Genomic DNA, 21,307 nt, shown 5'->3' with positions numbered 1-21,307 from the left:
GCAACATTCAATAACACTCACAAAACAATTACTGTATATTGACAATCATGTTACGTTATTTTTAAAATGTTCCCTTTTCTTTTTCATAACTTCTACTTCTCCACTGCGATACACGGGTATATATATATAAATGTATATATATACCCCGATCTACAATACATACTTTAGCATAGACAAGCCACACGCTGTGGCGCAATTGTAGAGTCTTCGCCTAACGCCGACATTCGAGGTTCGATTCCCGAGAGGGATGTACTGACTATGTACGCGCTACCGATTCATTTTACCTTCGATCTCCTTGGTTTGGGACGTATGAAAAATATTAGGTTAACGCAGAATCATGTTACGTTATTTTTAAAATTTTCCCTTTCTTAGCACAAGCACAGCTGAGAAGCTTCGATGCATGTACTCCATAACGCGTTAAAAATAACGATTTAATCACACTTTCAATTCCAAGCAAACGGGAACTTTTGTCAATGCATGATTTCCTGGTACATCCATTACACTGATGCACACATCACAGCTACAAAAATGTTAGAGTCGGAATAAAGCGCGTTCCTACGACTGATCATTTCGACTACCCGAGCGAAGCCTTGATAAAAGCATGGTTTTGTGCACACTGAAAAGCAAGCAAAATTAGATGCATTACAGAAAGCGGACTTTGTGGCTCTTACTGGGGATCATTGGACTTCCGTGACCGTTAGTAATTCTAAATACATCTAATTACAAAATGTTCAATGATCACACTGTTTTAGCCTAATGTACAAAATAATTTTGGCTAATGTTACTCAGAGTTTAAAGAGTAAGCTGGTCAAATTACCTTTTATGTTTCTGACTTATTTTTTTAAGAAGAAAACTGCACTTTATGTTGAAATTTTGGTTATTATTATTTAAAGACAATACTATTCTGAAAATGTACTTAAAGTACTTAAACTACCACTTTATTTTTAAGTCTGCCCAATTTTAACCAGGGATGATATTTTTGTTTCTGTTTTGAATTCAAATGCAGTTTAAAAGCTTTTTTTCAGAAATTAAAACAGCTTCAGTTTACAATATTCATGTCCATGTCTATTATTTGATTCTGTCGCCCACTAAAACCGTTTTAAATTAAAAAAAAAACATTTGCGATTTGGGGCAAATTTACGTAAGATTACATACGATTAATCAAGATTAATTTTACACAGCCTCTAATTAATTGGATTAATTTTTTAATCGAGTCCCACCTAATATATATATATATGTAGATATATATATGTAGATTTGTATATATATGTGTATATACAGTATATATGTAGATATGTATATGTTGTATATACAGTATGTATATATGTGTGTGTGTATATATACAGTATGTGTATATATGTATATGTATATATATGTATGTGTGTATATGTATATATTTATATATATGTTTATATGTATATATATGTTTATATATGTGTCTGTGTGTGTGTATATATATATATATATATATATATATATATATATATATATATATATATATATATATATATACCAGCAACACTCATGACAATGACAAAACAATTACATTGTCAATCATGTTACGTTATTATTAAAATGTTTCCTTTTCTTTTTAATTCTCGCTGCCAATCGAGGTATTTTGCTATATATATATATATATATATATATATATATATATATATATATATATATATATATATATATATATATATAATATAAATAGATATAGATATGACAACAACACTCATATCAATGACAAAACAATTACATTAACAATCATCTTACGTTATTTTTAAAATGTTTGCTTTTCTTTTCATGACTTCTTTAACACACTACTTCTCCATAAGCTGGTATTCTGCTAGTATATATATATATGACAGCAACACTCATAACAGTGACAAAACAATTACATTGACAATCATGTTACGTTATTTTCAAAATCTTTCCTTTTCTTTTCATTACTTCTTTAACACAGTACTTCTCCGCTGCAAAGCAGGTATTTTGCTAGTATGTAATATATATGGTGTGAGTGCATTTAATGATGCTTTCCATAAGCGTATTGGAATAATATCAGAAGGGTAAAAAGTAACCTCTAGTCCATTTATAATGTCTATAAGCGAAGAAAGAGAAACTGGTTCAAATTGGTCTAGCACAGCATTACAGACAGGAGGACAGGGAGCATCGCAAGGGGATGATACTATACAGGCTCGTATGATATCAGTCTTTTCAATAAAAACCTGAGAAACTGTTTACACCTGTCCAGAGCCAAGTCATGACAGCTGGAAACATGTTGATTTAAAGCAGAGTCCACTGCATAAAATAATGACCTTGATTATTAAAATTGGTTGACACCAAGTTTGAAAAATAATCTCTTTTAGCCTTCACGGCAGCTTTTGAAAGCTGACAAGACTCGATCTAAACATCTCAAAAGATATCTGCAATTTGTCCTTCTTGCATTTATATTCACCCTTGTTACATGAGCACAGCAATGATGTAACATCACTGTTAAGCCAAGGTGCACACTTGGATTTAGCAACGATCTCTTATAGGAGCAACAGTTTCCAGGGTAGTTAAAAAATAGAATGAAACATGGACACAATGACATCAACACCACCATCAGCATCTACACCAAAAGGCGAGTTGATGCAACACTGAAAAGTGATGCAAAATTATTCACAGCCTCATCACTTAAAAATCGAGAACAACGTCTCTGTAAGATGGCATTAGCAGGCGATGCATTCGAGCTAGACACACATCAAATAAAACAGGATAGTGGTCAGAAAAGTGACATCTCGTATCTCTATATTCTTTAACTCAATACCATGGATTAATACAAGGTCCAGGGTATGTCCCTGTTCATGTGTGGACGCATTAACAACCTGTTTAAAATTAAATGAATCAATAAGAGCCAAAAATCATTTACCATTGGCTTGCCAGGGCAGCAAACATGAATATTAAAATCCACAACAATCAAACATTTATCATACAGTAGAGTCTCGCTTATCCAACCTTCGCTTATCCAACATTCTGTATTATCCGACGTCCCACCACAAAAAAACAAAAAAAAAAACACATCAATCGGCAACAAGAACTGCAAGTTGCGAGCGTGAGCGTAGTCTATTTTTTGTTGCTAAGTTAATTTTTTCAGTTAAATTTTTCTATTTTGTTGTAAAACGTGATTACAGTAGATTATGTGGCCAGCCCTCTCTGGCGTGTGTGTGCGCGTGTGTGTCTCTCGCGCGCGTGTGTGTGTGTGCGTGCGTGCGCCTGCCTGTGTCTCTCGCACGTGCGTGTGTCTGTCTGTTTGTATACCTAGTGTGTGGTTGTGAACAGATGCAAAAGTTTGGCGAACTTTTTGGTCATAACCCGATTTGTACGTGTTCAGAGACATTCATGAACCGATGTTCCGAGGTAATATGTAAAATTATAACATAGTTTGACGTTTAGTAGGCTTATTCTTAATACCTCCCATTATCCGACATTTTCGCTTATCCAACGTTCTGCCGCCCATTTATGTCGGATAAATGAGACTCTACTGTAATTTGAAATAAATTAAATTAAAAATTCAGAAATTCTAAAATAAAATTTGTATTTACCTTCGGAGGTCTGTACACAACTGCACAAACATGTGATACACCATTAATTTCATAAATTTGAGCTTCAAAACTTGAGTATAGCTCCACATCTAGGTTTTACAAATAAAACCATTTTTAAAAATAGTAGCAAGACCTCCTCCTCAGCCGGTAATCCTGGGTGAATATAAGAAATTGCAACTCGGGGTACCATTTCAGGAAATGCACTGAGGTCGGCTCCATGAATCCAGGTTTCCATAATGAACAAAAAGTCCAGGTTATTATTTGTGAAAAGTCATTTAATAATAAAGTTTTATTTATCACAGACCTGGTGTTGATTAATGCCATCTTACAGGGGTTAATTCTCCTGCCAGTTATTTCCTTAGGAGTCATTAGCTCTCCGAACTGTGTTCTTTTGAAATTGCGGCATGTTAAGTAACCAAAAATATAGAAATATGACAGAAAAGACGATATTCCTCCCATCGTGATATACGGCAGTAAAAAACACATGAGCGAAAAAGATATACTTTAGCTTACTTTAATGACAGTTTTATGCGGTTACAGACGGGAAGCTTATGACAGACTTTATCAAGGTGTGGAGTCTTCATCTACGTAGTGTGCCATATTTCGTCACCACGCTGAAAGGGTTTTCCGGACGGATGACATAATCTTCCACCCGACAGCTTCAAAGGGTTTGACTGCTTGGTCCATGTATTTATACTGTCTTCTCCATGTGCAGGGCCCTCTGGTTTCCAAACAAGGAAAGTAAGGATTCAGTTTCATCTCAGGAAGAAAACAACAACAACAACATTTATTTATATAGCACATTTTCATACAAAATGTAGCTCAAAGTGCTTTACATAATGAAGAATAGAAAAATAAAAGACACAGTAAGAAAATAAAATAAGTCAACATCAATTAGCATAGAATAAGAGTAAGGTCCGATGGCCAGAGGGACAGAAAAAAAAACTCCAGACGGCTGGAGAAAAAATAAAATCTGTAGGGATTCCAGACTATAAGACCGCCCAGTCCCTCTGGGCATTCTACCTAACATAAGTCAAACAGTCCTCTTTGGATTTAGGGTTCTCACGGGAAGGCTTGATGAAGATGGTCACGTAGAATTCTGCCTTTAATCCATCCATCATTGTTGGAGCATCATGATGCTTTTAGTAGGTGGTGGTGGCGCAGGCCACCACAAAGAAACCGGAAAAGAAACAGAAAAGAGAGTAGGGTCAGTACGGATTTTAGAGCCACCATGAATAGTTATTAAGAAGAATTGAACATACAGAGTATCAGGATTAAGTTAAAGTGAAGTTATAAAAGGCCATGTTAAAGTTATGTGTTTTCAACAGTTTTTTAAAGTGCTCTACTGTATTTGCCTGGCGAATTCCTATTGGCAGGCTATTCCAGATTTTAGGTGCATAGCAGCAGAAGGCCGCCTCACCACTTTTAAGTTTTGTTCTTGGAATTCTAAGGAGACACTCATTTGAAGATCTGAGGTTACGATTTGGAATATAAGGTGTCAGACATTCCGATATATATGATGGGGCGAGATTATTTAAGGCTTTATAAACCATAAGCAGAATTTTAAAGTCAATTCTGAATGACACAGGTAACCAGTGTAGTGACATCAAAACTGGAGAAATGTGTTCGGATTTTCTTTTCCTAGTTAGGATTCTAGCAGCTGCATTTTGCACTCGTTGCAAATGATTTATGTCTTTTTTGGGTAGTCCTGAGAGGAGTGCGTCACAGTAATCTAGTCGACTGAAAACAAACGCGTGAACTAATTTCTCAGCATCTTTCAATGATATAAGAGGTCTAACTTTACTTATGTTTCTTAAGTGAAAAAATGCTGTCCTAGTGATCTGATTAATATGTAATTTAAAATTCAGATTACAGTCAACAATCACCCCTAAGTTTTTATCTCCGTCTTGACTTGAACAGTACAATGTCCCTCTCTGGTCTCCAAACAAGGACAGTAAACTCAAACAACACTTCCAACAAGAATAGCACAATGATCACACTGCAGTTTGTCCCATTCTCCAAACTGCTAGGCGAATGGTTTCTAAATGCAGCCTAGTCCCTGTGTATCATACTTGGTCTGCCTGTATGAATGGATCCATAACAGTGTGTGTGCACAGAGACAGTGACATTAACCTTAATATTATAACAAACTGAGTATAACGCCAGTAAAGTATGCCAATCCAGCTGGCGAAGATTAGAAAAGTTTGCCCCTGGTGAGAAAGCCAGCATGTGACACTTTCACCGAGTTAACGTGGAAAATCTAACAGGAGCCGCAGATGTGGACCAGTTGAGTCCCAGCCAGACAGGAGAGTAATCCGCATCAAAAACCAGCCTCAGGCTTCGAGGTTGAAATTCACACAATAAGCAGGTCAATGATCAAACAGTCACAAGCCTTCGAGACTTCGACCAAAACTCCAGCCCGGCAGCACGTTCTATGCCTCTTCTTGCGATGCCAGTGAAAACTCGTCCTATCAAACAGAGCAAGTGGGTCAGCAAAACATCTTACTGTATTATTTGACGCCACCGGAGGTGGAAAATAGACACAACAGGGTCTTGCCAAATTAAATTCCAGGACAGCAGTTCAAATGTCTAGAAGTATCTGCCGATCATAAGGTCAACACGAAAAAATAAAATGAAATTGAATTAAAAAATATTAAACACAACAGGCTAAAATGAAAACACAGACAAAACTGACGGCAACCCATTAATATCGGCATCATCTTTTCTCGTACTTGTTCCTGTCCTCCACTGTCACTTTCCCTCCTTACACTCCTCTGTTGTCCTCACTAAAGTTTATTAAAAATCACTAAAATAGAATAAGGAGGAGAAACACAGTCAGTGTGAGTAGAAGAGATGACTAAAGTGACAGTAGACAAAGAAGAGTGGACAGCTAGAGCTGGACTGGAGTGACAGATAAGGACAAGGAGAATAGGATAGCAAAGATAAGGAGAGACAAGAGAAGGAGATGAACAGAATTAAGTAAAGGATGAATAAAAGAGGAGGACAAGGCAGAAGAACAGGAGAAGGAGAGAAAGGAGAACAGATAGCAGCAGTAGAAATGACCAGCCAGCCATACACAGAAAGAGAAGGTCACAGGGAGGAGAGGATTAGGACTGAAGGCCGTGTGGACAGTAAGGTGGGAGAAACAGGAAGTGACTGCCATTATGGCCAAGTGGACTGAACAGGCCAACATCATTCTACAAGACATGACCTCCAGGTCTACACAGGACATCGACATATATCTGTCAGTGGGCTTAGTGACCGACAGGTGGACACACACATCATGTGTAGTAGACGTCAGAGACACTGAGAGGATTCTGGGAAGGTGACCTCAGTGGGCGTGTCAGTGAGATACTCCAGTGTGAGGAGTGGCGTCCTCTTGTGTTTGTAACTCACACTCACACTTGTGGGACATTAAAACAAGAATCTCACCACATGATCAGTGTAGGCTGTCACATGACTTTCTCAGTAATCGAGTATATAGCGCCTTTTTGATATTTTTACACACACATGGTCTTCATTGATGTCATCACAGGTCCAGACCCACTACCTCTCAAATCCTTCTTTTGTCATTTCAATCAGTCAGGGTCTTCCTCAATGGCAGAAGACAATCAAATGTTCGACTGGAGATGTAATTAATTTGACGTCACTAAGGACACCTGTCACACTAGTCACTCTGGTCACTGTGTGATTCTCTTTAATGCTAAATACAAAGCTGTGTGGTGACACATGTCAGGGGTCAATGGTTGTGTGCAGGTTTTTAAATTAAAATGGTGGACTCAGAGGGGCGTAGGTGGATGTGGTAGTGTGGGGGAGCAGAGCAGCCCTGGAGTGTTGGTGGTGAATTGGCGGAGCGCACTTTACACCTGCAGACATGTGTGGTTCAGCCAGTGTCCTCATTAGTGTTCTGGGGTGTGGAATTAGACACCTGCACCCCAGTGAGTTTAAAATAATAAAATGAAAAGATGGAGACGGAGGTTAAATGAGAAATAAAGTAAATGTAGAATTGTGGCTGAGCTGATGCAGTGGAGTGGAGGCAAGGGGTTGAGATCTAGTGGGCCTGAGAGGAGTGAGCACACAGCGTTCAAGGGGTAAGGTCGGAACCTGCCTCGTTTTTATCTATGGATTATTTATTGACTGTTTACTGTGATTTTAATTTCCATCAAAGAACACTCTTTTTATTTGGGGAATATTAATTTATTTATTAACTTATTTATTGAAGAAGCACTGCACTTTATTTTGGTTTTGAACACTTTGTTCAGTTGTATCATAAGATCACTCAGCACTTACCATCTCCTTTTGCTCATTTGTGATCTTATTGCTCGGCTCATCCTTAGACTTGACTATTGACATCTCACATTTCAAGGCAGTGTGACAGCTGCAGGCCAACAAGGCCATCACAAGCCGGTTAAGAGCACAGGGATCAGAGAGGCCACAGAGGAGTCACAGGACGGCTTTAAGTCAACATATTTAAATGTCTTTAAAGGACAAGTGGGCATTAGCACAAAACAAAAGGAAAAACATGGGTTCAAGCCTGATCTCAAATGATTGGGCCGAGACAAAGAACTGGGAGGACTAGAAAAGGCCGAGTGCAGCAGAAAAGAGGATAGAGGGCAAGATGAAGAGCTGAGACAAGCTTGGGACAATTCTGTGCACATAGCTGTGTGACAAGTGACCAACTAGTAACCCACAACATGAAGAAAATGTAAAGTTGCTCAACTGCCTGACAGACCAGCTGGACAGGTCAGTGGCAGATAAAAGACCACCGGACATTCATAAAGCTGCTGTTCACCTCTACAACACCATATTAGGGGTGACTCAGTACAAAGTGACACCATGTGACTGCACTTTAATGTCATTTTTATCCATTAAGTCATGAAGAAAAGGGATATTGTAATTGTAATGTATTGATGACAAGATTTCAAGATATCTCAAAATCACTTTCTGTAAAATTGCCTATTCTGTAAGTGACATCCTGTCGGTTATAAGATATCTTGAAATGTATATAAGGTATCTGAAAATGGACACGAAGATGTTTTGAAATTTCTGGAAATGTATTCCACATATCTTAAATTCTATTGTAGATAGCTGAAAATGCTATTCAGATACCCCAAAATAAGTTAATGTCTTTTTAAAGCTATCTTGAAATACATTCTAAAATATTTCATGTGAAGCAGAGACCCATTTAAAGATATCATGAAATTAATTAGTGATGTCTAAAAATGTATTTTAGGTGTTTCCAATAAAAGTGAATTTCAAGATATCTTAAATTCTTTTAAATATATTAATTATTTTTCAAGATATCTTAAAATAACTTCCCATATCAGAAGCCAAATTAACATTTTGAGATATCTGAAATGCTATTTAAGATGTGTCAAATGTAATTTGAGATATCTTGAATAAGTTCCTGTCAATTTTGAGATCTCTTAAATACATTTAGAGAAACCTTAAAATACATCCACAGGCATTTTAATACATCTAAAATACATTTTCATCCATTCATCCATCCATTATCCAACCTGCTATATCCTAACTACAGGGTCACGAGGGTCTGCTGAAGCCAATCCCAGCCAATGCAGGGCACAAGGCAGGAGAAATACATTTTCAGATATCTCAATATATCTTTCTGTATATTTCAAGAGATCTCAAATACATTTAAAGATCTCGAAATCACCTCCTATTATTCTTTCAATAGGACTTCCTGTCTATGTCTATGTTAAGATATCTCAAATTGTATTTGAGATATTGCAGAATGAGCAGGAAGTTATTTTAAGATATCTGAAAATATAATTATGATAGCTTAAAATGCATTTGAGAAATCTTGAAATTCACTGTTGTTTGAGATATGTAAAATACATTTTTAGAGATCTCAAATTAATTTCATGATATCTTAAATTGGGTCTCTGATCCACTTGAGAAATCTTAGAATGCATTTCAAAATATCTCAAATTGTATTTCAAGATATCTCAATAGCATTTTCAGATATATACAATTAACCTTAAGATATCTGAAATACATGTACAGATATCTTGGAAACAGATTCCTGTCCACTTTCAGATATCTGAAATACATTTCAGGATATCTCAAATTAACTTCCTGCAAATTTCAAGATATGTCAGATACATTTGAGATATCTTAAAATGTCCCATTGAAAGAATAAGACATTTTGCAGGAAGGGAGTTTGAGATTTCTTGAAAGGGTTTTGAAATGTCATGAAATGCCCAGGAAATTATTTTGAGATTTCTGAAAACAGGTGGCATGGTGGCACAGTGGGTAGCGCTGCTGCCTCGCAGTTAGGAGACCTGGGTTTGCTTCCCGGTCCTCCCTGAATAGAGTTTGCTCATTCTCCCTGTGCCTGCATGGGTTTCCTCTGGGTGCTCCAGTTTCCTCCCACAGTCCAAAGACATGCAGGTTAGATACATTGGCGATCCTAAATTGTCCCTGGTGTGTGCTTGGTGTGTGTGTGTGCACCCTGAGGTGGGCTGGCATCATGCCTGGGGTTTGTTTCCTGCCTTGTGCCCTGTGTTGGTTGGGATTGGCTCCAGAAGACCCCATGATCCTATAGTTAGGATATAGCGGTTGGATAATGGATGGATGGATTTCTGAAAACTATATATTTCAGATATCCCAGATTTTATTACAGATATCTTATAAACTTATTTTAAGATATCTCAAAATGAGCTTTAGACATCTTAAAAAGTAAATTGTATTTTATTTTTAATGTATTTTGAGATATCCCTGAATGTTATTTTGTCTTGCCTTATTAAAACAGACAGGAAGTCCCATTGAAAGAATACAAAATTTTACAAGACGGGAGTTTGAGATATCTTGAAATGCACAAGGAGTTATTTTAAGATATTTGAAAATGTATTTTGGATATCTTGAAAGGAGATATCTTACATTTTACTACAGATATCTTATAATGTTAAACAAAATTATTTTAAGATACAGTATCTCAGAATGACTTTTAGATATCTTATAAAGTAATTTGCATTTTAAGATATTTGAAATTCGTTTAAATGTTAATTTGGCTTGCCATATGTTGATGTATTTTAAGATATCTTCTCAAACTGCATTTCAGACCTTGAAATCAGTCGGTCATTTGCCAGCTCACTCAAGTACTAAATTGGGTTGCAGGGAGTGCTGGAGCCTATCCCGTCTTGCACAGGGCACAAGGCAGGAATAAACCATGAACAGGATATCATCACATTACAGGGTTAGCACACACACAAGCCAATTTACTATCACCAATGCACCTAACCTGCATGTCTTTGGACTGGAGTGGGAACCAGAACACCGAAAGGAAACACACACAGACACCAGAAGAGCATACAAACTGTATGCAAGGATGCCACCGTTCTCCAAACTGAGAGGCTATAGTGCTGCCACTGTGCTACCCATATCTTGAAATGCATTTCAAATATCTCAAAACACACAGCATATTACTTCAAGATATCTTGAAATCTGTTTGAAATATCATAAAATGGATTTCCATATTTCTTAAAAAGCATTTAGAGATTTTCCTAAATGTCAATTTGGCTTGCCTTAGTAGTTGCATACATTACCCAGGTTAATGAATCTCCAATTCTTTGACACAAGGATACTTGCCACTCAACACCCACTACAAAATCTCTCCATTGTGCACATTACTGGGTTTTCTCAGTAAACTCAGAACATGGAAAGTCGTTGATTAAACAACAGCCCTCTCAACCACCAGCAACCACCTAGTTGATGATATGCAGACTTTTTCTTTTTTTTTTAGAGACTTTTGATTAAAAAGTAAATAACAGGCAAAAACATTCAGAATTAATGCAAGAAAAGGTCAGTTGGATTAAATGTATTTCTTCTAATAACAATGCAGTGAATTTAGCTGAAAGCAAAACACAATTTATTACTTTTTTATAATAAAAGAAACATTGAGATATGATGTTCAGCTGTTCAAATCATTTCACTCCTCCCTATTGACGATAATGTCACAAAATGTATCTGAAATTTACCAAAAGTAATCCCCGTGAAAGAAGAGTGGTTTGCTGATTGTGAGCTCAATGGCTTGATGGAGTCTCAAGAAGGCCCATCGGTGTCACACATGCTCTGTCATCCCACCAGCGGAAAGGACATTGAATGTCACAGTGTTGTCAGCTCTGTACCACAGATGTGTGTTGTTACATGACATTACATAACAATTGGACTGGACGTAATGCTGAGACTGAGTAACAAAACTGAGAGTTTGGGGGAGCATTTGGAAAAGTTACTTGAAAAGTTACTCTTCTTGTTATTTGTATTCCATCTTCTGTTGGAAAGGCAGTGCAGTAAGCAGCAGTTGCTGACACTGACATTTCTGTAAGTAAATAACCGGCGTCATAGTAAATAATGGAAGAAGTGGGGGAAAAAAGAGCTCAGCTAACACGAGACTAGTGTTAAGATGTCAATCAGACACAAGTGGCTGTAGGAGCAGTCAAGACAATAATAAATTAAGCAGCAGTGGATATTCAGTAAGTGTGTTTTTCTAAATTGAACACTTCTTAGCAGTCAAGAAAGTACAGAAGTTAAGAGGGCAACAGCATAAAGACTCTTTAATACAATGAAATACGAAGGAATACAAATAGTGAGACTGGGGAGCTTGTATGTAAGTAATAAGAGGAGTGTAAAGTTAAGAGAAGAGACAGGGAAAAGTAAAAAAATAAATAAAATTAGTAATCCACAGTCAAATTATGATAGTAAGGCCAGTGCAGTGCAACCCCTGTTTGATGTCAGATTTTTGAAAGCACGGGTTGGAAAAGCCTGTAGTCTTCTATGAGGGCTACATTTACAGGAGATGCCAGCTGATCCAGCACCTCAAACTCAGGAGAGACAGTCAGTGTGAGCGCCCCTCTCGTCTCAGAGTGGTATCACTTACCTCAGCAGAGACAGGATGATAATCTCCGCACACGTGCATAACAATATATACGTTACTGGCAATGTATGAAAAGCAGGCATTGTATAGAATGCCTAGCCAATATATAAAATTCCTGGTGTTTTGGGGCAAAGTATGAAATATCCAAATTATTTTAATATTATACAAACTTTCCCTAGGCATTGTATGTAATACCAAGGCATTATATAAAATGACAAATGCTCTTTAGGCAAAGTATTAAAATAAGTCATGAAAAGGCTTTTATTGAAAAGACGTATATGAAAAAGAAAAAATACAAAATAAAGTATAGGACTTTCTTATTGAGGAAAACAAGAGAAAATAAAATATGAGCCTACTTGTTGCAACAAGGAAGGAAAAAAATATATTTTAAATTGCACTTTATTGTCTTTCACACAAAAAGTAAAACTTGAAAAGTGAGTCATGAAAAGGCCTTCATTAAAAATACATAAATGAAAAAGAAAATATCAAATAAAATATCCCTGACAACGGGAATTAAATTCAGATAAAACCATAGGCTTCACAACAACACCTTTTTTTAAAATCTTTTTGTTTTTTTCTGGCACAGCTCACAAAGGTGAATGTACAGGTCAATATCATGATGAAGTAACGTTCTTGTATTTGGGTGAAAATTCTTTCAACTTTTGGTCACATCCTCCGTGGTAAACGGCCAAATGAACGTCATGAAGTACGTTATATAACTCAGAGTCCATGATGTCGAACTGGACAGCACTAAAGCCTTCTTTAACAGGATAAATCAGTTTACTTTTGTTTTCTGCTAACATCACATCTTAGCGAATTCAGCAGCCAATAGTCCTGTGGTTCCTTCTTAGTAGTCATCTTGGCCTTTTACATCGCTCATTAACTTCTGGTAAGTTGTTTCGTTAGGAAAACACTGTTTTTTGCAGCATTGCCTTGTACTTTAGACAGTTCATCGTAGCATCGTTGTTGCATGTCAACACACCATGATTCCTTATAGGACACTACACCTTGCTCTTCCATTTTCATACAGCACAGTATGGGCTAGCTAGAGTCTTAGGTGACCAAATTCAAAGAAGCATATTTCGTGACTTCTGAACAAAGACTGAAATATAAATGAGGAATTCTCCGCCTGAGGCAACCGTCAAAAAAACGTGACATTAGACACGTCATTAGCAGGAGTATTTTATACTTTGCTGGTTTGTCTTTTGGCATTGCATAGAATGCCTAGGAAATGTGTGAAATTTTAATAATTTCATACTTTAACATCCAATTTTCAGCATTCTATATATTGCCTTGGCATTCTATACAATGCCTGCTTTTCATACATGGCCGATAAATAACTGTCTGTTATGTTTAGATGTACTGTTAAAATTTTTTTTCCATTATATATATTTTTATTTACTGTTGCATTTATCTGGATGTTTTTGTTGTGTTGTAACCGTGTTATTTGTGGAAGACAGGACAAGTTCAAATAATTAGATTTTTATTCAGTCATAGATGAGTACATGGATTCTATGTTGTAAGGCAGATGAGCAAAGTTACATTTTTTCTATTGGCTTTTAATAATTTCTTCTTCTTCCCCTTCCCTTATTAAATTATTATTGTTAAAAACATATCATTTATTTAACCATTTTACTTTATTACGCTAATGGGTCATCTGTTCTTATTTATTTTTTTATTTGTCAGATAGACCCTAAAGAAGGAAAGGTCATCTTTTCTGTGTCAAACGAGGCATTCCTAAAGAAACTGGAAATTGTCCTCAGTCAGCTTACTGCACCATCTTATGACAGACGTCTGTATGAATAACCTGCCGTTAGAGCAAAATGGCTTTGTCAGCTATTAACCCTCAGTAGCTTGCAAGCAGTTCATTTTTCTTTCACATCTTCATTATTTAAAAATATCTTATGATTGTTTATATTGTATTTTTCTTGGTTTATTATTTCTTTACATGTATATGCATTCTCTTTAAAAATTAATATCTGTTTTATGTTTTTTGCTATTATTTAATTATTACTCTTTGCAATGTTGTTATGATACCAATGTGTTTTAAGAGTTATTCGAATTTCCTTTGTGTTCTTTTCACTTATTCTGTCTGTCTTTGGGTGGCACAGTGGCACAGTACCTGTGCTGGTGCCTTGCAGTGTGGAGATGACGGCTCAAGTCCTGAGTGCTCTTTGTGTGGAGCTCACATGTTCTCTGCTGTCAAAGAACATGAAGGTTATGGGACTTGGTGTTGTTGAAGTAGACCTGTGTGTGTGTGTGTGTGTTTTTACCCTGTGATGAACTGGAGCCCTGTCCAGGTGTTGATCCTCGTTTGTACCCAATGATTGATGTGACAAACTTCAGCTATTTCACTGCCTTGCCCTGAATAAGCAGGATGAGAGAACAGACAGACAGACAGACAGATGGACAGATCTCTGATCTCACACTCATATGATTTGTGTTGTGTATGTCAGACTTATTACACATATATTTATGTTAACACACATAGCTTTTTCTTTCTTCTTATTTTTAGGGCTGTGTTTCTATTTGAGGTGTTGGTACTCATGTTATATTCATACTTTTTGATTAGAAATCTATTCAATTGCATAAGAAGTAGACAGGCCTGCAAATTTGTTTGCACTGCTTGTATTGTGACATTCAGTGGCACTTTGAGAATTGTTTCTCATTACATGCGTATTTGCATTTCATTTTTCTTCATCCTTGTAATAACATGAAGATGAAGGTTTGGAAATATAATGATAATAAATGTAACAAAGGTTTTAAGCTATTTATGATTCTTGTAAATTTAAGACATAGCATTAAACTTATTATAACTTGTTTAGGACTTGAAATTTAAGACTTGACTCGTAATTTGTCTGCCTTGAGTTGACAAACAGTGACTTGTTCTCACCTTTCCCAAAATCCATAAAGAGTTGTTCAGGCGTCCTGCTGAATCCACATCTTCAGAGAATTCCAACAGGCACAGAGCTAAAGGGTGAGGGTATCACATTGACAAGTCTAATAAAGTGCCTATTGAGGGTCCGCTAACACGATTTTGAGGACCTTTCACTGATGTTACACACCTGCTGAGCAGATCTGCACTCCTTTGTCCAGTTCACAGTGGCCATGTCCCTTTGTATTTGCACTAACACTCACTCCTGCACTCCAACAGGCCTCTCACCCGCTGTACACACAGGTGTCCCTGTTACAATAACACTTTGTCTATGATGTGGTCATGAGACGTGTAATATTTAAATTGGTGAGGTGTGTTAATGTTGAATAATATAGATAAGATAAAACTTTGTAAATAAATAAAATATGTCAATACGAATGTGGCGCTGATAAGAAAAGGCTGACATCGTATGTGATGGGCATTCATTGCTGCCCTGTGACACAGATTTGAAAAAGCAGGTGTGGAAAATGGACAGATGATTGAATGTGAGTCTGCAATCAGAGATTTGAGTTAAACAAACATCAGAAACTTCATGACTGACTGGTCAGTAGAGACACACGGCATTATAGGAGGTCAGTGAGATTGGACTGTCCAGTGCTTTGTTATTTTACTGCTCCATTTACCAATTTGGTTTAATGTGTTTTTGTTTTTGACATTAAGATTTCCAAACCAGGCTAGCAGTTTATAAATACAAACAGACTCAATACGAGATTTATAAAAGAGTGTCATCATAGAAGGACTCACACTACAAAGACTCGGCTTCCTTAAACAGTTGAGCTGCTGCTGTCCCTTTTTGCTGATGGCTTTCTGTGCTTCCCTTAAAAGTTAGCTGTGAGTCTTTGATTGTCCTCAGATATTTATAACTGTCAATGATCTCCACTGCCTGCTCTTTGGTGATTGTTTCTTGTTGGTGACTGGTGCTGCTTCTAAGTTTGATTATTAGTAGTAAAGACTCATCACACCAGTTCACAAAGTCATCTCTCACTGGACCAGGACTGGTTTCATTTACACTCAGTAGGCTAACAATCACTGAGTCATCAGCACATATTAAGATGAACCTGTCCTCAAATTTACTGAGACCACCATTAGTGTAGAGGAGTACAAAAGAGGAGAAAGAACAGACATGAGGGGACCTGTGGAAGAGGACAACATGTCAGACAGACAGCCATTGACTTTCACTCTTCAGTTCTTGTCTCTTAACAAGTCAATCAGCCATCCTACCAAACTGAAGTCGAAATTAATTTTTTTAATAATTTCTGTGCACGAAGTTGAAGCTGAATGGTGTTAAAGGCTGAAGAGAAGTCTACAAACAGGAGCCTCACATGAGCCTATTGGTGCTCTATTAGGGGTTATACAAGAGATGAAGCAAAGTAATGAAAGAACATAAGAGACAAACGAGAGGAGACCATTGAGTCCATCAAGACTGTTTGTTTAGCTAAGCTCATGCAGATTCTTATTAAAGGTTCTCAAGGTTTCTGCTTCAACTCCATGTCTTGGTAGCTTGTTCAGTGTTCCACAACTCTTTCTTCTTTCTGGCTTTAATTTTAAATGCACTTTCTGTTAATTTCCCACTGATGTCCTCAATTACGTGATTCACAGTTAAGCAGAAAAAATGTTTCAGGATCTCCTTTATCAAAGCCTTTGAGGATTTTAAATACCTGGATGAGGTCCCCACGCAGTCTCCTCTGCTCAGACTAAGCAGGTTTAATTCTTTGAGTCTGTCACAGTAGGACATGTCCTTAAGTCCCATGATGCACCTGGTTGCTCTCCTCTGCACAGCTTCAAGTGCTGCTATGTCTTTCTTGTACTGTGGTGACCAGAACTGCACACAATACTCCAGATGTGGTCTCACTAGTGCATTATATAGTTTGAGTATAATGTCCTTGGACTTACATTCAATAGTTTTCATGATACAACCTCACTTTTAAATTATCTTTTTAGTTTCTTCTGTACATTACTTAGTCAATGAAAATGTTTTGTCAACATAAACCCCTAAATACTCTTCAGAGGTCTCCTCCTGTAGCTCAGTGTCTCCCATTTTGTATTTATATTTGGCTGAACTGAATCACTCAGGTGAACAGAAGATGCATCAGGATGACAGCAAGTGAAGTGAAAAGTATCACCAAAATAATACAAACAAATAAAAGAGGAGACTCCATAACACTTCAGGGCACAAATATTACTTTATTCCTGTTCAATAAATGAACCCAGAATTAAAAATTAATCACAACAAATCAAAAACTTCAACAAAGACAGAGAAAAAGACCTGCTGCTGGTCACCACTAGAGGTGCCAGTCCTGAGTGGTAAATGACAGACAAGAATTTCAGTTTGTCATCCTTACCCCGTGGTCACCTGTGACAAGTCCATTTGGTCACATGAGCGCAGGATGCCATCAGTCTCATGTCTGTGACGTTCTTATCCAGTGTTTATGTCCACATGTCAGTTTGAATGACTTGGCACCAGTCAGTCCAGTGTGAAGGCAGGAGACCCTGTCAGGCATATAGCGCTTACTTTATAAGAATGGCAGTGGTCTCGTGTTCACACTGCACTTCAGTGAAAAGTCAGAATACAAGTGGCCATTGAACTTTTGTGTTGTTTGTCCTTCTGGCTGTCTGTCTGTCTCTCCTCATGTCCTCACTTCTCTTTCTTCTTCTCCACAGCCTATCTGATTGTTGTCTCACCTCCACATGTTGCTCAGCTCTCTCCTCAGCTCTTTCTGCTCCACACTCACGACTGACTGAACTGAACCTGAGCAAAAACATCAATATGGAGGATTCAGGAGTGGATCAGCTGTGTGAGGGGCTGAGGAGTGAAAACTGCAAATTAGAGAAACTGAAGTAAGTGAACAACAAGTGTGTGTGTGTGTGTGTGTGTGTGTGTGTGAGTGTGTGCGTGTGTGTGCGTGTGTGTCTGTGTCTGTGTGTGTGTCATGAATTTTATTTCTTGTCACATTATTGCTCTGACTTTTCCACTGTTACAACACAAATGCTGTGTTTAATCAGGACAGACTGCAGAGTCCCTTATGGACAGACAGATGGACGTGAGGTGACACAACTGCAGGTTTCTCTTTAATAATTCAATTCATAAAGACAGCATTGTGACCCTGAGCCCCTTCACCACACTGGTCACTCTACTCATCCTCTCAGTCCAGACTGTTGTTTTATTTTGTGGCCCACAAGCCCACGCTGTCCATTGTTTATTTTAATCTAGTCCTTGTTCCTGTCCTCCATTGTCACTTTCCCCCTTACACTCCTCTGATGTCCTCACTAAAACAGAATAAGGAGGAGAAACACAGTCAGTGTGAGGAGAACAGCCGACTAAAATGACAGAAGTCAAAGAGGAGTGGACAGCTAGAGCTGGACTGAAGTGACAGCTAAAGATAATAGAAGAGCAAAGATGAGGAGAGACAAGAGAAGGACATGAACAGAATGAAGAAAAGGACGAATGAAAGAGGAGGACAGACAGAGGAACAGGAGGAAAGGTGGACAGCAGCAGTAGAAATGACCAGCCAACCATACACAGAAAGAGAAGGTCACAGGGAGGAGAGGATTAGGACTGAAGGCAGTGTGGACAGTAAGGTGGGAGACACAGGAAGTGACCGCCATTATAGCCAAGTGGACTGAACAGGCCGACATCATTCTACAAAACATGACCCCAGGTCAACACAGGAGATCGACATATATCTGTCAGTGGGCTTAGTGACCGACAGGTGGACACACTCATCATGTGCAGTAGACATCAGGGATGCTGAGAGGATTCTGGGAAGGTGACCTCAGTGGGCATGTCAGTGACCTCATAATCCAGCATATATTGCCTTTTGATATTTTTATACACACATGGTCTTCACTGATCACAGGTCCAAACCCAATGCATCAGAAATCCTTCTTTGTCATTTATGTCAGTCAGGGTCTTTCTCAAGTTCAGCAGACAATCAAACGGTCAACTGGCAATGTAAATAATTTGACCGTCATCTAGGACACCTGTCACACTAGTCCTGTGCTCCACTGGTCACTCTGGTCACTGCGTGATTCTCTTTTCTACTAAATACAAAGCTGTGTGGTGACACTGTCAGGGGTCAGTGGTTGTGTGCAGGTTTTAAATTAAAATGGTGGACTCAGAGGGGCGTAGGTGGATGTGGTAGTGTGGGGGAGCAGAGCAGCCCTGGAGTGTTGGTGGTGAATTGGCGGAGCGCACTTTACACCTGCAGACACGTGTGGTTCAGCCAGTGTCCTCATTAGTGTTCTGGGCTGGAATTAGACACCTGCACGCCAGTGAGTTTAAAACGAGAAAGACAAAAAGAAGGAGATGGAGGTTAAATAAGAAATAAAATAAATGCAGAATGGTAGCTGAGCTGATGCAGTGGAGAGGAGGCAAGTGGCTTTGAGAAGAGTGAGTGCACAGCACTCAAGGGGCAAGGTGAAAACCTATTGTGTGTCGAACCGCACAAGTGGGCTTCTGCTGAATGCTGAGGGATAGAGTCAGGAGAAAGGAGAACAACTCACAAGGTACCCTGCAGAAGGCCATGGGATGTTGTTGGAAACATGAGCTGAGTTTGGGGTCCTCAGTGGTGACTGCTAAGGGCACTAGCCGATGTGAAGGATGACTGCTCTTGCTGGTGGTCTCTCCTCTTGCTGAGGAGAACTTAAATGGTAAACAAAGGAGATGTCAGCTTTAGAAGATGGCACAGAAGCATCTAGTTGTTGTTTTAATGGACTGATCCTCCAGTGATTTTTCCCTCATTTTTATTTGTGGATTATTTATTGACTGTTTACTGTGATTTTTATCTCCAACAAAGGACACTGTTTGTATCGGGATTATCTATCTATCTATCTATCTATTTATTTGTTTATGTATTTATTAACTTCTTTATTGAAGAGACACTGCACTTTATTTTGGTTTGAACACTTTGTTTTGTTTTATAATCAGATTACTAAGCACTTAGCCATCTAGTTTTAGATAGATAGATAGATAGATAGATAGATAGATAGATAGATAGATAGATAGATAGATAGATAGATAGATAGATAGATAGATAGATAGATAGATAGCAATTCAAGTACCCATAGCAGCCAAGAATTATACCAAGTTGAATACAGACATTCACATACACACTAAACAAATAACAAATGCTGTATAAATAACACAATCACAGTACACTGAGTTTGTAATCTTACAGTCCAACTCAGGTAATGTAGATGGTGCATACAGTAATGTCAGTGCAGTTAGAATTGTGCAAATAATGACTACTACCAAAGTGACAAGTGGCATCTGATATTAAAGTGACAAATACTAAAGTGACTTAACATTAAAGTAAAATAAAGTGATACGCTTATGCTGATAGGATAACATGTTTGAAGTGACCCAGAACAAAAAAAAACAAAACAAAATAAAACTTCTAGAGCAGTGAGCCAATAGTGAGATATCAGATGTGGTGCCCAGCTAATACAGTCAATACAGCTTAGGAGGAGAGAAGGAGCGTCAGGCCCAGAACTCAACCACCACCCCCTGTTATGAAGAGTTAAAGAGTCTAATGGCTCTGAGGACTAAAGATCTCTGGTATCTGTCCATATTGCAGTTCTGTGATAGCAGCCTACCGCTAAACAAACTCCTCTGATTAATTATGGTGGTGTATAGTGGGTGATGTTCATTGTCCATAAGAGATAGCAGTTTGCATAGTGTCCTCCTTTCTAACACCATCACCAGAGTCCTATTCCATGCCAGCCACAGACCCTGCTCACCTGATCAGCTTGTCAATACGCTCAGCATCTCTCTTCTTCAAGCTAACTGCATGCTACAGAGAGAAGAGAGTACTGGCAACCACTGACTGATGGAACATCTGCATCATCCACACCCACCTTCTCTTGATAGGCAAACTGCGTGAGGGTCTAGTGTGTGAATCACCT

At 38.1% G+C, this 21,307-nt stretch overlaps 1 long non-coding RNA gene across 1 annotated transcript; it reads right to left on the bottom strand.

The window, feature by feature from the left end:
* Positions 1-9,009: 9,009 nt before the first annotated feature.
* On the bottom strand, positions 9,010-18,168 carry LOC120520124. Its single transcript, XR_005631772.1, has 3 exons — positions 18,063-18,168; positions 16,015-16,016; positions 9,010-9,021 (listed from the first exon to the last, which is right to left on the bottom strand). It is a non-coding gene; the product is annotated as an uncharacterized LOC120520124 (long non-coding RNA).
* Positions 18,169-21,307: the final 3,139 nt, after the last annotated feature.

Source organism: Polypterus senegalus, unplaced genomic scaffold, assembly GCF_016835505.1.
Source record: "Polypterus senegalus isolate Bchr_013 unplaced genomic scaffold, ASM1683550v1 scaffold_2444, whole genome shotgun sequence".
In the NCBI taxonomy this organism is placed as follows: Eukaryota; Metazoa; Chordata; class Cladistia; order Polypteriformes; family Polypteridae; genus Polypterus; species Polypterus senegalus.
The sequence above is the reverse complement of the archived record's forward strand: the minus strand, read 5'-3'. Positions and strand labels throughout refer to the sequence as shown.